Source organism: Magnolia sinica, chromosome 15 (genome assembly GCF_029962835.1).
Source record: "Magnolia sinica isolate HGM2019 chromosome 15, MsV1, whole genome shotgun sequence".
In the NCBI taxonomy this organism is placed as follows: domain Eukaryota; kingdom Viridiplantae; phylum Streptophyta; class Magnoliopsida; order Magnoliales; family Magnoliaceae; genus Magnolia; species Magnolia sinica.
Window position 1 is genome coordinate 54,960,167 of NC_080587.1, and position 19,656 is coordinate 54,979,822.

The following is a 19,656-nucleotide window of genomic DNA, read 5'->3' on the forward strand; positions in this document are numbered from 1 at the left end:
AATAAAAACAGTTGGTGTTCATCATCTCAGTTTTGATTTAGGGCCCACTTGTAATGTGACCCACTTGATGTATGTATTGTATTTAAGGGACCCATAGTGGTAGGGTCCCTCCCATCTCCATCGTTCTCTCTTTCTCTCTCTCTCTCTCTCTCTCTCTCTCTCTCTTTCATTTTTTATGTTGTTGATGATGAGGTGTGTGGCCCACCTGATGTGTGTGTGTGTATGGCCCACCTAATCGAAATGGACTGTCCATATTTTCTAGACATCCAGTGAATGGGGCTCGCCTTGCTGTCCATTTTGGGCCAACTAGGATGGAAGAAAACACAACTACCAGCTTGGTCCGTGGGGCCTTGGGCCACCACGTGGACCTCACTTCATGCATATGTCTCCTCCACACCGTCCTGGGGAGTGGGACCCACCTCTGCACGTCTGGATCCAACTGTCCATCCCTCTCTGGACGGTGGGTGGGCACCATGATGTATTGTTTCATCCATGTTGTCTAGCTATGTGGACCACCCTGATGCATGTGTTTTGCCCCAGCTGTCTATTTGTGTGGACCCCACATAGCTGGACAACTACTGTACATTGTCAGCAGGATGTGTGGGCCACACTGTGATGTATTGGCTCCATCCACACCGTCCAAATGATCTAGATGGTGCTGGATAGCTTAGGCGGTGTAGAGCTGCCCCACCGATATATGTGTTAAATCCTAATCGTCCATCTGTTGGGCTGCTGGGCAGCAACCCAGCACCAATTAGCTACTGCACCTCACGTCAGCAACCGTGGGACCCACCTGTTATGTTTTTGGATCCACCATCCAGTAGCAGGATGGTGGTATCCACCGTGATGTGTGTTTGGCCCCCCCCCCCCCACAGGTGTGGGTGGGACTCACCTTGATGTAAGTGTTTTACATCCACACCGTCTAGTGGAAGGATGGTGGGACCCACTTGATGAGAATCGGATTGGTTGGTGCATCTCCCAGCAGCATCCTGCTATAGTGATTGACGACAGCAAGTTCTTTGGGACCCACCCTGCACGTGTGAGGGTGGGGACCACATTGACATTTGTGTTATATCCAAACGTCCATCAATTTGGCGGGCTTGTCTTATGGCTTGAGAAAAAAATGAGGTAGATCTGTTTATCAGTGGACCACACTACCGAAAATAGTGGAGATTGAACATCTACATTGAAACCCTTTTTGGGTCACAGTGTGATATTTGTTTACCCTCTTAATCCAGGTCTTTGTGACCTTATGATCAGATTGGATGAAGAATAAACTTTATGGTGGGCCTTGTGATTTGTTTAACTGTGAAAATCATTATCACCACTGCTATTTGTGGTATGGTCCAGATGATCTTTTGATATGATTCATTTTTGGGTTTAGATCTCTAAATAGACTAATGGTGTAGATGGTGGGGCCCATTGGTGCGGCCCATTGATGCGGCCCACTTGATGTATATGGGGCCCATTGGTGTGGCTCATTGATGTGGCCCACTTGATGTATGAGGCCAATTGGTGTGGCCCGTGGATACGGCCCACTTAATGTATATTTGAGGCCCAATGTGATGTATTTATGACCCATGTGCCAAGGCCCATTGCAACGTGTTCGAGGCCCATTGTGATATATTCTGGCACATTTGATGCGGCCATTGTGAAGTGTATTAGACCCATGTAAGCGGCCCATAGTGATGTGTATTAGGCCCATGTTAGTGGCCCATAGTGATGTGTGTTAGGCCCATGTGATTGGCCCATAGTGATGTGTATTAGGCCCGCGTCAGTGGCCCATAGTGATGTGTATTAGGCCCATGTGAGCGGCCCCTAGTGATGTGTGTTAGGCCCATGTGAGTGGCCCATTGTAATGTGTATTAGGCCCATGTGAGCAGCCCATAGTGATGTGTATTAGGCCCATGTGAGCGGCCCATAGTGATGTGTATTAGGCCCATGTGAGCGGCCCATAGTGATGTGTATTAGGCCTATGTGTGTATTAAGCCCGTGTCAGCGGCCCATAGTGATGTGTATTAGGCCCATGTGATGTGGCCCATAGTGATGTATATTAGGCCCATGTGAGATGCCCATACTGATGTGTGTTAGGCCCATGTGAGTGGCCCATAGTGATGTGTGTTAGGCCCGTGTGAGCGGTCCATAGTAATGTGTATTAGGCCCATGTGAGCAGCCCATAGTGATGTGTATTAGGCCCATGTGATGTGGCCTGATGTGTTGTATATGAGGCCCATATATGAAGCCCGATGTAATGTATAAGGCCCATGTGATGCATCCCGCTTATGTATGAGACCCTTGTGTAAGGCCATTTGAGATTGTATGTGGCCCATTTCAATTGTATGTGACCGATTATGATATAATTGTGGCCATTGATGAGGCCCAATGTGCTGTATTTATGGCCCAGTCTAATGTATATTAGGCCCTTGTGTTAAGCCATGGGCCCACTATATGTTTGGCTCTATGTGGCCCACTCCTTGGAATCAATGTTAATTAAATGTCCACATTGATGGGTAATGATGGTTGAATGTCCACATTGTGACCTTCCCTTAGGCCTTGTTAGGCCTATTCTCATCGATGTCGATTGCCGAGCCCGATTCCAATTGTTGAGACTGATTTCGATTATCGAGGCTGATTCTGATTGACGAGGCTGATTTTGATTGTCGAGGCCGATTCCGATTGATGAGGCCGATTGGTTTTCGAGTTTGGGGCGTGACAAGGGGGATAATGCGTTCTCAAAGAAACGGGTGGGGGAGCTAGAGTCTGGTTCATCTGAACATCACTATGAATAGGTTAAAATTTTGGGTCATTGCTAAGAATTCCATTAACGCAAACACTTGCTGAGCATTTTTCAGTGTCAGTAGCCAAAGTAGCACTCGGATGAGTTACATTTCGGTTACCTTCGACATTCCTACAAACAGGTTGAATACTTGCCTTGCCATTGGGATTAGCATTGTTGAGACATAAAAAATGATGAAGGGCTGAAGTAAAGGAAGATTGAAATTGAGAAAGAGAATTGAAAAAGAAGAAGAATGAAGTGACTTGAGGGTGGTTTGCGCGGGTCCGCGCAACAGATATCTGTTGCGTAGGACTGCGCAACCAAAATAGGCATTACGCGGGTCCACGCAATGAGTTCCAGGAATGATTCTTTACAAAAAGGCCTTAAACACTGAAAGGTGGGTCCCATGGTGCTAAAATCGAGGTACCACACGTGTGAGGGCCTATAAATACCCCCTCCCCTCCTTCATTTAGACGGATTGAAGATTTTTGAGAGGAAGTGGAGCAAGGAGGAAGATCGAAGGTGAGAGAGAGAAGGCTACGGTGGTTTGTGCGGGTCCGCGCAACTAAACTGCCCTGCAGTCTGTGAAGATAAGGTGCTGTCATGCTACTGAAATGGTTGAAGTCTTCAAGTTCCTTCTGTTCAAGTTTAAAGGAGAGTAATCAGCAGAAGAGCATATTCCTCCTAAGTCCTAGGAGATGACTGAAATCATTGACGAAATGCTGACGGATTTATTATTTGATTATGACAGATGAACTCATAATAATTCTGTTATTCTGAGTAATCCATCTTAGAATCAAGGGATACTAGAAGGATGTAAATGAACATATTATTAATAAAGTGTGATGATCGTTTTAAATACTCTTTCTCTGTTATGTTTAAATAAGATAATCTCCCAAATCAAACACATTTTTTTTTCTTGTCGAAAGAAAATGGCGACTCTGCCGAGGAATTTATTTATCTTATTTAACATTAGCAGTGAAATTGTTATGAAACTTTCATCATAGTTTGGCGTCTTTTATATGCCAAAATGGCGACTCTCATTGGGAACATCCTCCCCTTCATCTCTAAGATAGATTATTTAATTCTTCAACCACTAACTACAATCATGTTTTGTATTCGAAGGTTTCTGCATCCAATTACAACCTACTACTCATGGCAACTTTCGTAAGAAAAGTGAACTTCCGAATTACTCCAACCGGGTTCGTGATAGAATACACACCGGATCAAATCCCGAAGCACCTGACTCAAATCCCTACAACTAAAAACAACATGACTCGAGTAACAACTGGGGTTGTATTTGCTTCGCCTCAACCACTGGGAGGCGATGAAGGCTGGATTGTTGTAACTTCTCGCAAGACGAGGACACGAAATGCAAGAAGCCTTAGAATGAATCTACCTTCGCTAAGAGTCAAAGGGCCAATAACGACTTTGGATATTTTAAGAGCCAGATGGACAAGGGAACAGAAAGGTAAAGCGTTAATAACAAGCTCGCCAGTATTCGCGTCACCCCAGACAAATTTCCCGATGTTTGTATCACCTCGATCGACCGATGGCATCGAAAGCATGGAGAAGTCAAATCCAAACAATATGACAACTACAAAGGATCATGTGAATGAGATGGTAGAAGCGCAAAGAGCACTAATGAATGAATGTAGAAACCTTAAAGAGGCTTTAGTAAGCCTTGCACATGATGTAGCCCAAATAGCGGCTTTCCCGATGGTAGGCATAATGAATAGACAAGGAAGTCAATTTTTAAACTCTCAACTACAAGGGACGAGATCATGAGGGTTTACTCCAGACATAAGGGCCATAATGCAAAATGAGGCAAGGAAAATTGTTGAAGAAGTTGTTAGAATAGAAAGGGAATGTGGAACTATTGGTCCTTTCAGGTATCAAACGCCGTATCCAAGAGAGGTAGATGATATTTCCTTTCCAGCCAACTTCAAGCATCTAGATTTTCAAAAGTTTAATGGAGAAGGATCTCCAGAGGAACATTTAATGCACTTCATCACTAGCATGGGAAAATTTTCTACAATACCACAGCATTGCTTACAATTGTTCGGGTCATCACTAACACACAAAGCATTTCGATGGTATTCCAGTTTGGCACCAGGGTCGATACGTACTTGGGAACAAATGCAGGAGGTTTTTATGTCAAACTTTTTCTCTTCAGAGGGCGATGTCAGTATTACAGAGTTGGCTTCCGTACAGCAGAGAGAAGGAGAACCAGTAGAAAAGTTTATAGACAGATGGAAAGCATTGGGAGCCTCATGTAGGTAGTTACTGAAAGAAAAAGAGCAGGTCAAAATATGTTTGAATTCTATGGGGACAGGAATCGCGTTTGGGCTCACCAGCGTTGATATCAGGACTTTTCACGACCTGACTACTAAAGCTCATGCTTTGGAATTGATGACTTGTAATATGCCAGCGTTCCACCATGAGACAACTAGGAGGGTACCCAGCAGGATGGCCGTAAATGCTATCGATCATGACAAAAGAGGCAAAGATACAAGGGACTTGAGGGAAAAGAGGCCGGACCGAAGAGAAGAATGGAGCGAAAAAGAGGCCAGACTGAAGAGAAGAATGGAGCCAGTCAAGGAATAGATACAGTGGAAAAAGACCCAGGATGCTCAATTCTTATGAGGGATTCGTGTTTGACAAGGAAGATGTCGTTCCTATGATGATCCAATTGTTAAAATCGTACCATGGCGACAGTAAATGTGCTTACAATTAGAGGAAAAGCTCGAGATGTGAATGAGAAGGAAGATTGTAAAATGGCAAAGAAGGTAGCAGTGATTACATTACAATCGGGTAAGAAGATAACAAGTCCTGTGAAGTAGAAACCAGAAATTACTAGGAAAGAAGTCATTGAAAGGCAGAACAATGATAGCGAGAAAGAAAAGAAGAGTGAAGTGGCGAAAGTGACTTATGATGTAGTAAGTCATTTGAAGGGTATACCGGCTCGATTAAGTGTTTATGATGCACTTAAGTTATCAGAAGAATTTCGACAAAGCTTGGTTCAAGCGTTGTCCGATCACGACATTAGAGAAACTTTACTGGCAGAACTAGAGCACGAAGAACACGATGAACAAGAAAACTGTCTACCAGTAATTTCCTTCTCTGATGATGATTTGATCTATGAAGCAGAGCATAACAGGCTGCTGATGATAGAAGGTCATATCTGTGGGAAGAAAGTCAAGCGGATTATGATAGATAATAGGTCTGTGGTGAGCCTCTTGCCACTCTCGATGTTGAGTAAATTGAATTACGGTCATTTAGATCTACGCCCTAGTGGATGATGATATAGGAATTTAATCGAGATGGGCAACGCGCACTTGGTAAGATTACAGTAGCACTGGATATAGGAGAATTGACTACTAATGTCATGTGTCATGTTATAAATGCAGTAACAACATACAATCTTCTCCTAGGAAGGCCATGGATACATCGGTATAACATTATACCCTCTACTCTACATCAGTGCTTCAAATACTGTAAAGATGGAATACAATATAAAGTAATGACCAATGCAAAATCGTATACAGAGGCCAAATCCTTCTTTGCAGACGTCAGTTACTATAAAGGGTTTGCTATAGAGGAGAGAAAGAATGATGAAAGCAAGGTCCTAAAGGACATTCAAGTGAATGTGATTAAAGAAAAAATGAAAGGGCAGAATCATTCAAAACTGCAGAAGCGAAGAAGAAATTCTACTTTGTGCCAAAACATCTGAGGCAGCCAGGGCAACCGCTATTAACCTTGTTGTCATTCGAGCAGTTGAAAATTTTGTAGTCTAATTACATGATGCCGTTACCGTATGTTGAAAGGAATAAACCATTTTTAGCCGCTCTAGGAAGATTTTAGGTTGAGGCAAGCGTAAAATACCCTGAACCAATAGAATTTTATGTTTTAGTAGAAGCAAAGACAAGAGAAGAAACCGAGAATAATGTGTACCATGGTAGGCTGACGCCGCAAGATCTTAAAAAATATAGTCTAGCAAGTAAAAAGATTATGAAAAACATGAGTTTCGATTATGAAGAACCCACCAGCTTGAACCATGGGAAGGGAATTCAAATCCCTATTGGAATCGATCAGGATAAGTGAAGAAAATTTCAAGGACTAGGGGTAGACTCATCAGTGAATATGATTACAGCTGTGTAGTCTTCTGCGACAATGCACTGCTTCAGTGTCTCTAAAGAGAAAGAATTGATTAAACAAACGCAAAGACGATTCCGTCCGGACTTGGTTCCCTTGATAGAAGAAGCAGTGAATAAGTTGATACAGGTCAGATTTATCAAGGGGGTCAAATATACCGAGTGTGCCACATTGATCCTATGGTGCATAAGCATTGATCCTGATTGAAATAAAAGTAATGTCAGTACATCAGTTCATAACAGATGATGAAAATGTGAAAATAAGGCTGGAAGAGTTGGATTTGCTTGATAAGAAATACTTGTCCGCCCAACAGTAATCGCAATCATATCAGGGGGCAAATTCAAGTTTAAATAGGACCTACTGTACATGATAAAAGAAGTATACTCCAATGGGGCAAACGGAATCGTATATTGGTCAATGCTTGCTTTGCCAAAAGATATCGTTCCTAAAGACACTACTGATTTTGATCCAGAATATCATCAGAATAATGATTCTATATCAAAAGGGGGCAAGATGAATGAATAAAGAAGAAGTTCGCGAGCATATTAAGACTATGTAATAGTAAATATTGCGAAAGGAAAGTGAACATCGTCATCATCAAGCGAGCCCGCGTGCCCTACAAAATTCTATCTGAAATTGATATCGTCACCCAACTAATATATGATGAACAATATAGATAGACACAGTTGAAGATATTGGCAGAAGCAGTGATGTATCAATTTCAGTTAAAAGATGTCTATCATTCTCACAACAACTGATCATACCTATTATTGCATTCTAAGGCATTTTAAGGCAGGCCTAGTCAAGCCAATGGCCAATCGCGCATAAGACCTATCATTTTCACCATTCGGGCAGCGGTGAGAAGCCAGTGGCCTTAAAAAGCCCGTGAAGGCCATCGTCTGCATACTAATGTGGGCAGCTGACGGAGCCAGTGACCAAAAGTCTAAAAAGGCTAAAAGTCCTTAATGGCCAGTCACGTGTAACCCCCATGCCATCTGTATAGCTTTCCGGCAGCATCACGGGGAATGAAGGAAAATGCCCTCCCGTGAATGGGCTCAACCTTACAGATGAAGAAAATGAGGGCCACAGTGTGAGCTTTAGATAGGTCAACTGTGTGTAAGACCCCCCAGATCTACTGTTTGATTTCAGTACTAACTCATGAGGAAGGGCTTAAACCTACTCATTGACAGACTGGGGCCTTAGATTTGGTACCTCAAAGGTCGCCTTGTGTGCCCCGTGAACTCTAGAGAGTTACTGCGGCCAACCCTATGCATAATTCCAACCGAGTTCACGACCTTGGTAGCTTCACTGGGCCCCTCTGATGGATCGCGGTTTGTTAACTCCTTAGGCTGTGAGAAGTCCAGTGAACTCCTAAGAGTTACAAAGGCCATCACGTGAGACCCAACTTCAATACTCAAGAGCTTAAACTATGTGTGTAATTGACTAAATTGAAACTTAGTACGGCCAATTAAAAAAAAGTCATATAGGCATAAACGTTGGTGTCTTATAATTAGTTCTTTATTAACTGTTACGACAAGATTATTGCACAGATAAATATAATTGAAATGAACTAATATATATTAAATATATATATATGTATATATACATATACATATATATATATATATATATATATATAAGTTAATAACAATGAAATGTGCATCTAAAATATGACAAAATATGTTAATGACAATTGATCACAAAATTCCATATAAAGAATGTGTTCCTGCTAAAGTAAATGAAATTACAATTGTATTGAGTCAGATCAAAATATCTAATGCTTGAAATCCTTTACTTTAAAATGTTTCAAAATATGTTTATTCTTCTGAAGTGGATGAATCTTCAATGACAATATGTTTGTCCTTTTAAGGTGGATCATGATATCTTGACGCCTCTTACCTTTCTGACGATGGAGGAGAATTATCTTGTAATATTTGCAAAGGTGGAGGAGGGTTAAACTGTAATGAACTATCATTCCGAGGAGTGTTCATTAAAGGAGTACCAAAAGCTCTCCATCCTTCAAGGGCATCAGTGAGCTTTACTTCGTATATGGCATTCTCTAAAGAAATCCTTGTACCAAGTTGTTCTGAAAAAGGAGGGCTCGTCTCTTCAGAATAGCTAATGCCTTGGTCTTTCTGATAATCCCTAAGATTAGGAGGAGGAATCCACATGGCGTGATCTACTGGAAGATTTAAAGTTAGTTGTGCGGGATGGCGCAAGGGCTGGAAAGGATCGCGCGAATAGGAAAACTATTGCGTGGGTCTGTGCAAATGAAAGTTGTTGCGTGGGGAAGAATAAGTGAGGCAAAGGTTCGTTACAGTGAGAGAAAAGTTAAGAATGAAGGAGGGATCGGGGTATTTATAGGATGCATGGTCGAGTGCAGTATGCGAGTTTTAGTTGCACGGAGCTGCATAAAGTAAGTCCGGATGATTATTTTGATCCTTTTCTTTGATTTTTGGGGAAGCAAAGAAAGGATCAAGGGGCATCTGTTGAGACATAAAAAATGATGAAGGGCTGAAGTAAAGGAAGATTAAAATTGAGAAAGAGAATTGAAAAAGAAGAAGAATGAAGTGACTTGAGGGTGGTTTGAGCGGGTCCGCGCAACAGATATCCATTGCGCAGGACCGCGCAACCAAAATAGGCGTTGCGCAGGTCCGCGCAATGAGTTCCAGGAATGATTCTTTATAAAAAGGCCTTAAACACTGAAAGGTGGGTCCCATGGCACCAAAATCAAGGTACCACATGTGCGAGGGCCTTTAAATACCCCCTCCCCTCCTTCATTTGGGCAGATTGAAGATTTTTGAGAGGAAGCGGAGCAAGGAGGAAGATCGAAGGTGAGAGAGAGAAGGCATGGTGGTTTACGCTGGTCCGCACAACCGACTTCCGTTGCGCGTGTCTGCACAACAAGACTGCCCTGCAGTCTGTGAAGATAAGGGGCTGTCATGCTGCTGAAATGGTTGAAGTCTTCAAGTTCCTTCTGTTCAAGTTTAAAGGAGAGTAATTAGCAGAAGAGCATATTCCTCCTAGTCCTAGGAGATGACTGAAATCACTGACGAAATGCAGCCGGATTTAATATTTGACTATGACAGTTGAACTCATAATAATTCTGTTATTCTGAGTAATCTATCTTAGAATCAAGGGATACTAGAAGGATGTAAATGAACTCAGTATTAATAAAGTGTGATGATCGTTTTAAATACTCTTTCTCTGTTATGTTTAAATAAGATAATCTCCCAAATCAAACACATTTGTTTTCTTGTCGAAACAAGCATTTTCACAAACACCTACAGAGCTTAGCACGGTCCTAGTATCCTTCCCATAGAACCTTCTATTGACCCAGTCCCTGGTGTTTTCTATTCTCCCTACTTGCTTCTTGTGAATGATATCATTATGGCCAGATTGGTAATCACTTGTAGATTCCTGCAATTGAGCCTAGATCCTGAAAGATTCTCTTGCCATAATTAGCATATGAGGCGAGTTGAACGTCGCCCCTGCTAGTAGGTTAACCTTAACTCTGGCAAATTTTTTGGAAGATCCCGAACCTCGAGCAGGTGTCGATCTGAACCACATCCCTGAATGCCAGACTTAGGTCTTTAATCATAGATTCAAACCATGCATGAGCCGGGATCCCAAACGATCGAATCTAGGCTTCATTGTAGCCATGGTATATCTCCAGAGACCATGTGAATACCTCCATTAGACCTAGTTCCTTCTAAAAGGGGGAGTTGGCCACAAAACCTGTAAGCTTCGACTTAGATTTGAAGATAATTAGGAAATGGAAATCCGATATCCTAGCAACATTAATGGTGGAGGCTTTAAATCCAGAGGCCCTAAAACCATCAATCAGGTGGTGGTCTATCCTGAACGTAACGGTTGGATGGCTTCATCTATGAGTAAAGGTTACTTTCAACAATCCTAAGGGTCATAGGGTTTGTCTAGATAAAGATCCATGTGCGAAGACTACTTCCAATAGTCTAATTTCGGTTAGGATGAAGGCGAATGTATAAACAAATTAGAATTGAGTTACTAAGTTAGGTCTACTTGGTAACACCCGAGTACTGGAAAGTACAGGGTGTTGCACATTTGCTTGAGTTGAAGTTGTTCCCACTAAACCAAAGTTTCACCCTTCAACTTATAAGCCACAAATTTAACTTTCTTCTCTTCCACAATGTCCATGTGGTCAAAGAAATGTTCAACTTTAAGCAACCAATTAAGGAAATCCTTGAAGTGGAGTTGGCCGTTGAAAGTAGGAAGAACGACTTTCATCTTGAATTTCTTATCCGTTCGATCTATTCGATCAATGCCTCATTTGGGATGTCATGGAATCATGTCGTTGGATCCTACCTTCTCAGGAGTGATCCTGTGGTTCACTGCTAGCACCGTCCAACGAACAATGTGATTACAAGTTCTAGGTCCTATTGGGGGTGGATCATTGCCATGAACATAGATCTTCCTTAGAGCCTCCTTCAAGTGATCGATGGTAGCCTGCAGCCCTTACAAGACTTGTCGATTCTCTCGTTGTACTGCTTCGAAAGTCACCACTATTAAAGGATAACTCCCTTAAACACCGTCTATAGGAATGTTACCCGACCCATTGTTAGAAGCCATATGTCCTAGGAGAAAGCCTCGCTCTAATACCAATTGACATAGGGAAGGACGTGATGAGGTCGATCACCTTCTTCCTCAAGGGGATAACTACTCCGAATCCACAGAGCTTCTCTAGACTCCTCATAGAGATTCCTTAAATCCACAAGGAAAAATAAGAAAATAGCAATAAATTTCTAAGAAATTTAAAATTAGATTGATTGATAATTGTCTAATATGTATATGTCTCTGTTACATCATTAATAAAGAATAAAAAAGTTAAACCAAATTCATAATTACCAAAAATACTAAAATTCTATCTCTAAAAAAAATCCTATTTCTAGTAAAACTCTTTTAAATCCTAATTTCTAAAAATTAAAAATTCCAAATAAACTTTTGCTTGAAGAGTCATAACATGGTTACAAGTTATCTCTAAAAAAGAAGAAAAAAAAAATCTAAAACTCTAAAAATAAGAGAATATTAAAAAATTTAGAATTACTAAAAATAGTAATTTTTCCATAAAATTTCATTTTTGGTCCAAAAGAGCATGTTTTATGATGAAATGGACAAACACGACCCACTATGTGGGTCGATTTACCTCGAATGGCCCATTACAGTAAAGATTAACAGGTTGTGCATACTATAACAATACCCGAATCAAAAGTTATGGCCAATTTACGGTTCGCCTTCTTTTGGTCCAACTGTTATAGGAATGTACCTATGTCACGTCCTACATTAGAGTAAATATTTCATATCATTGGATAGGATGGAATACACACAACACGGTGGGCCCTATATGAGCATTAAGGGTGAGTGTCCTCTAAATTGTTCTGTACAGTGTGGCCCAACCAACTCATGGATTCCAAGGTGGTCGGAGCATTACCCACATAGAAAGAGAGGCCTCACGTGCTAGTAGTACTAATCAAAGGCATTTGTGCAATTTTCTTAGGGCGGGCTATCACACCCCAAATTTCAACACCCTTAATTTTGACTCAACTACCCAGTCATGGGTGTGACTTGCTATGTGAGGTAATTAATATCAAACATTCATTGCCATTATTCATTTATCAACTAAATATCGAGGACAAATCATCATTTGTTAAATCAAGGTATTCTCATGTATATCAACTTATTTAATAATAATAATTATTATTATAATTGTTGATGCAAAAATTCGTTCGTCTGTACTAGGCTTCACAATACCTACACAAGCAACAACAATGGAGACCCTAATTAGGATAGGGGATCCTCCGATGCCAAAGTTAGGCACATTAGATCTAAGTAGGGAGTATTCAGATGTGTGATTGTGTACCTTTCATGGTAGATGGAGGCCCTATTTATAGGCCTGGATATAGTTACGTTGAGAGAGACGTTTCCTAAATCATAGGCTAGATTACAGGCCTGCGTGCATTCATCGGACGTTTCTCAACCATTTCTTTAGATCATCGATGAAGATAAGATCAAGCGGTCGAGGTCGGGAGATATGGCAAGAGATTGAGGTTGACCATTAGAGTTTCCCTAAGGGAGAGCATTCCGAGATGGGCTCAGAATCCTGAGCTGTTCTATCTAGTGGCTTATGGTCTGGTCTTCCTTCAACCTTCGTAGTTCATGCTATGGAGTCAGGCCCTCAGCGTCCTATCTCTAGGTTTCGATCAAAATACTGACTTACTTGTACCGGCTGTGCCTGATCAGCGAGACCGAGCTCCTTGAATGGAGCTTCAGATGACTTCAAGGATGACCATCCTCTTCATCTTATCGCATGGTGCAGGGCTTCCCTGAATGTAGTAGCTCAGAGTCTTACTCTGTACTGAGTCATTCTTCGAGAGTTCTTACTAAGAGATGATCCGAACAACAGCTCGAAAATGGATGAGAGTGTGGAAGAGCTCCGTGTCTGATGGAAGTGGAGACACTACATCTTCTGATGGTCGAGATCGAGGTATAGGCGAGTTTCCCAGCAGTGGATTACTATTTTTTGTTCGTTGAGGAGCTCTTTGGTCATGTTCGGCACTGTTTGACCATGCGACGAGTGTAGATGTCTGAGCTGACCTCTTTTCCTTGGTCAGTCCATGTTTATCCATAACAGTAGCCCCTTACTTCCGAGCTTACATAGCAGGCTCAGGAAGTAACTCGGTTTAGTGAGGTTGGACTATCTTGCGCATAGGATGTTGAGCTTACTTTGTCATTAATGCAGAATAAGTCAGTAGGCATGATGATCGAAGAGAATTCACAATAATGGCATGAAATACTAGAGGTAACATGTGTTAATAGGGCACCTATTCGGCTCCCGACTTAAGGGGCACAAACACTTAACGTCTCTTGGGAAGTCAGGTTGTTTGTTGAGTGGGAAGCTCCATGCGGCCACATAGTCACCGAGTGAGCAGTCACTGCTGCACGGTTGAGTTCCCTATAAAAGGGGGATGCCCTAGCAGTGTAGGGGCATTTTCTCACGCTACCTCTTTGCTTCTTCTGCCCACCTGACTTTGTGATTTCTGGTAAGTCGAAATCCTTTCTCTCGGGTGAGCTTTTCCTTCTCTGATCTTCTTCCTTCTTCCCTGTTCTTTTATTTCTCTCGCTGTTTCCATTTTCAGCCCAAAAATGTTTGATCCATCGGACATCTAGGATGAACCTGCAGTGCTCCAGGGCAATTCTGAGCCAGAGGACTGGGACTAGCCGGAAGAAGCTTCATGCGATCCACCATCTCTGATTGTGATGATGAGCGACAGGGAGATTGCTCTTGTTCTGAGGGCGAGAGTTGAAACTCAGTCCTTTACTGAGTAGCTCGCAAGTGTTGAGGCGAAGTCAGCTCCGGCGAGGGAAGAGGCAACTAAGTCTTTCGCAGAGTCTGAAAAGATCTGCCTAGTTAGGTCAAATATGAGGGAATCTGACCTAATGTGGATCAGGTGGAAGTACCACATTCTAGATTTGGTGGTGCTTAGAGCTCCCACACTTGACGAAATTCCAAGTAATCCCATGGAGGGCGAAGTGGCGATATATCTGGTCCCTCTGTAGTGTGGCCTGAGGCTCCTCTTTCACCGCATCATTAGGGAGGTCGTCTCGCGCCTGAGGCTGGCCCCTGACTAGATAATTCCAAATGCCTGGAGGGCTTTAGTGGGGCTTTCATTCTATGGTTCTAGGTCAGACAACCTGATCTGACTAAGGATGGATTCTTCCACATGTACCAAGTGAAGGCTAACCATTTCCATGAGGGTTGGTACTACTTTTCATTATGGCCGAACAAGGGTAAAGGCATCATCATAGATGCCCCGACCTCCAATAAAAATTGGAAGAATAAATTATTTTAGGCGTTAGGGGACTGGGAGGCTCGGACGACTGTCAGGCTCGGACCTCAGGTTCCGACCCGCTTTTCCCACCCAAGTCGGATACATCCGAACTGCTGTCTTTTCAGTTTACATTCATGTTGTTTTACTTCTAAATGTAGTGGTCTTTGTCAGTTCTGCCTAAGCATCCTGCCTTAGTGACTGACTCGGAACGCAATCAGATTATGCACGTGAAGCAGGTGGAGGCTTCGATGAGATCTTGGAAGCTGTTGACCACCCCCGAGCTCCTTTGTCGGTCAGGTCTTGCCCCATCTATACTAGGTATACTAAGGCAACTTCTACGGTAGTTTAGAAGTTGTGTCATCTCTTTCATTACTGATCAGTCGCTTTTATTGTGCAAGGTTGGCCGATCAAGTTTGTTCTATCAAATGAGTTCGTGTTCCCTCTTACGCCGAACTGGCCCAAAGGAAGTCGTCCTCGAAGAAGAGAGCGGTTGTTCCTCTCGCTAGGGTGCAAGGGACGAGATCTACCAGTGGGACTGAAGGGAAGTCGAGGTTGGGCTCGGACTAGCCCCTAATAGGGTAGTCGAGCTCAGCTATGAGCAAGAGGAGCACTTCGGTTACTCCTGGTACCACCACCATAAACCCGCCATCGGCCCCAGAAGTGGTTGATGCAGATCAATAGGGGAACGTCTTAGTAAGAGAGACTGCCCCTTCTACAGCGCACGACCCTCTGAGGCCCAGGCAGATTCGACCTCTAGGGCTCTACCCCCTGCAGCACAGGTGGGCACCTTGTGTGGTCATCAAGGGGGTGGAGCCTAGGGGGGCTCTCAATCTGAATCCTCTTACACGACATGTCTCCTTCCATGGATAGCTCGGTATGTTACTGATGCCGAGATTGTTGAGGTGATGGACACTCACCCGGTCACCGCCATGGGCCAGATGGTCGTGTTTTTCTTTAAGGTAGAACTCTATCCTCTTCTTGTAGTTGCTTTTGTACTTGAATTTTATTTGGCATGAATTTATTTTTAGTTCAGCCCTATTGTCTTACACACCCGTCGTGAAATGATACGTGTTGGGAATGAGTGCGAGGAGATAGAGGCGAGCCTTGAAAGCAAAGCCGCCGAGGCTGAGTAGCTTCGATCCGCCTTAGAGAAATTTGGGGAGCAACTTCCAGCTCTGAAGATCTAGGCAGAGGAGTTGACGACTCTTAAGGCTCAAGTGGAGGAGGCTTGGAAGGAAAGGGATCAGATGAAGATCGAGCTGGAGCTAGCACAGTCGCTTTTGATGGGGGCCCAGGCGAAGGCTGCCAAGTGGAAGGCTGAACTGGCTGAGATGAAGGTAAGCCTGACAGTGAAACTGGCAGAAGCTGAGGTGTTGTTGAGGGTCAAATATTGCATATTATCCCCCACTTATATCTTGGTTTTATGAACATGATAATGCTTAATGTTCTATTTTACTCATGTTTGTGTTGTAAGGTGAATTTAAGAGCTTAGATTAAAAGGGTGCTAAAAGTATGGATTTAATGCTAAAGAATCACCATGGCAAGGGATGGATCTTAGGAGACTGAGATTGAAGAATTCACATGCTAAAAATCCAAGGAAACCAAGTGATGAAAGAAGAGAATCAAAGATTTGAAGTGAAGAAAATAAATCTTGAAAATTGTCCTGAAAATAGATTCCGAGCCAGAGAGTTTAGTTTTGGAAAATTGCCAGAATGGCCTTTAATATATCGAAGACCTATAGATAATATCGAAGGACATATCGAAGGCCCTTTGATTAATTAAGAAATTCAGGATTTCAGGCCAAATTCGCTGGACAATTCTAGACCGATCTTCGATATATCGAGGACTCTTTGATATATCGAAGGACATATCGAAGACACTTCGATATATCGAAGCTGTGTAAATTTGAGGCAGTTTCTAGATTTTTCCAAGTCGGTGCGAAAGGAGGTGCTGCAAAACTATAAATAGGAGTCTTCAAGGCACTCCTAAGCATCATATAGGGTGTGAGGAGTGGAGTAAAAGAGTGGAGAAGCCATCGCCAAGAGTTTTTCTTCCCTTTTCCTTAGTTGTTTTTATGCTTTTATTAAAAGATTATAGTTCAATCATGTCTCTGGTTGGCTAAACCTCTTAGTTAGGGCTTAGAGGTGAAGCTTGTAGTGTGATGGGATATTTTTATTGCCTTGATTCATGTTTATATTGAACTCTTTTTTACTCTAGTTTGATTATAGGGAATACTTTTAGTTTTTAATGGTTTGTTGTGACTTAAATTACAATAGATCTGCAATAGCTTTAAGTATGTTCTTTTCATGTTTTGAGATTATGAATTTAGGAAATCCTACTGTTCACCATCATCCCTTGGGCATGGTTGGATGATAGAATCCCCCCTAACTTTCACAATTCTCTCAGATTGATTGTTGGATTGGTAAATCCGGTTGTGAACCATTGTCTCCTAGGCATGGTTTTGTAATGGAATCACTTCCGGTTCTCACACGTCTCATCCATTGAGAATTAGGTCAAAGGAAGTTTAGATTGGGTTTTACTAAGATATCTTCCAATGGGATAAGATGGGGTTCTGATTCCAGTTGTGTCCATGAATCAAGCATAGATCTCCCTGATCTCTACAAGTGGATCCTTGGAAACCCTAGTTCCCACCATTGAATTTCTTAAGTTTTTAATTAAATTTCTCACAATTACTTCTCAAATATTCTAGATTTAGGTTTTTATCTTCTTCTAGTTCTAGTTCTAGTTGCTTTTAGAAAACGCACGAGATTAGTCCCTGTGGATTCGACCTCGGTCTCATCGAGATTATTACTACATTGCGACCCGACACTTGGGGTTGTGAACAAGCTTTTGTCGCCGTTGCCGAGGATTAACAGTTGCAGTTTTTTATTTTTATTTTTTAGATTAGCTAGTTTTATAATTAGGTTAAGATTAGGGTTTTTCTATTTTCTATTTTTAGATTAGGGTTTGTTTCCTGTTTTTAGAAACTTTCTAATTCTAGGATTTCTTTTAATTTTAGAAACTAACTTACTTTTTAATTATAGGTTTAAAAATTTCCTAATCAGTTTTTAGAAACTTTCTATTTTCTGTTTTTAGAAACTTTCCTTCTTAGAAACTAGTTTAATTTCTATTTTTATTATTAGCAACTTTCTAATTTTGAATTTTTGTTTTTAGAAATTGACCTGTTTTGTTTTGTTTTGCAGGATTTTAATTAGGAACTTCTAAGTTGGTAACTTCTTTCCAATTCCTTCTCTTTTTATTTCTAGATTTCTATTTCATTTCTCTCTTTTAGGTTTAGGTTAGAATCTGAAATTGAGGGCTGAGAGTGTTTCATGCCCAAGTGGGTCCGTGAAACACTTGACATCTTTTGAGTAAAGGAGGACTGGTTGAGGGGTTATCTATCCATCACAGGATTAGACACCACTCGAGATCCTCAGAGTTAATTGAAGTGATGACTGCAAATCAACCAGTTAATCAACCGGGAAGACAACCTCAACCTAGGGTTGAGGAAGTCTGGGATGAGAATGAGGTACATCAAGCACCCCTGGCTCATACTTTGTGAGATTATTTATAATTGGCGGGGGTGAGCACATCCTCATTCGTGGTTTTTCTAGAAAATATGGGACACATGGATATTAAGCTAGGGGTGATCCAACTCCTTCCAAAATTTCATGGACTTGAATTTGAAAGTCCATATCTGCACTTAAAAGAGTTTGATGAGATTATAGCCACTTTATATTTTCTAAACGTGTCTAAAGACACGATCAGACTGAAACTCTTTCTCTTTTCTTTGAAAGAGAAAGTTAGGATGTGGTTGCATTCACTACATCCCAGATCTATTGGTACATGGAATGACATGATAAGGGAGCTTACAAAGAAAATTTTTCCACATCATAAAACAAACACCCTTAGAAAGTGAATCATGAACTTTGCCCAAAAGGAGGATGAAAGATTCTTTCAATGTTGGGAGCGGTTTAAGGATCTTATCGGTTCATGCCCACAACACGATTTTGAAACGTGGCTTATTACACACTTTTTTTTTTAATGATGGATTGACATCTTCAATGTGTCACTTGGTTGAGACAATGTGCAATGGAGAATTCATGAATAAAAATGTTGATGATGTGTGAGACTACTTGGACAGACTTGCTGAAAACACATAATTATGGGACACTTACCTAAAATCAAGCACCACTTCTAGGCCCACTCAATCAAAGGAGAGGGGCGGATTATACCTTCTGAAAGAGCATGATGATATCAATGCTAAAGTAGCTAATCTCATAAGGAAATTTGAGGCCATGAAAGTAAAGAAGGATAAGGTTAAGGAAACTACTTGTGGTATTTGTGCTTGCAACGTTCACACAACTGAAAATTGTCCAACAATACCTGCCTTTCAAGAGGTGCTGAATGAGGAATCTAATGTCGTGAATAATTACCAAAGACCTTTCAATGGACCTACCTCCAACACATACAATCTTAGTTGGAGAAATTATCCAAACTTCAATTGGAGGAATGAATAAACTGCTACCCCTCAAGGTTTCTTTAATCAAATTCCAAATAAAGAGAAACGTCAAGAAGAACCGATTCAAAATTCCACACAAACTCAGGAGCTTACTCAAGCAATAAGAGAGCTTACAAAATTTATGCAAAAGATGGATTCACGTGTTACGGTTACAGAAAGGGGGATGCTTCCTGCTTAACCTCTCCCTAATCCTAAACTGCAATACGAGATAAGTGATCCAAGCTCTCCAAATCAGATGGAGCAAGCTAAATCTATCACCATTCTTAGGAGTTGGAAGACCATTGACAAAAGCATTCTGATTAGGGCTAAAAAGCCTAAGGACCCGGAAGAGGACAATG

At 41.7% G+C, this 19,656-nt stretch overlaps 1 non-coding gene across 1 annotated transcript; it reads right to left on the minus strand.

The window, feature by feature from the left end:
• Positions 1 to 18,700: 18,700 nt before the first annotated feature.
• On the minus strand, positions 18,701 to 18,807 carry LOC131228305 (small nucleolar RNA R71). The gene has a single exon (XR_009162814.1). It is a non-coding gene; the product is annotated as a small nucleolar RNA R71 (small nucleolar RNA).
• Between the last annotated feature and the right edge of the window lie 849 nt (positions 18,808 to 19,656).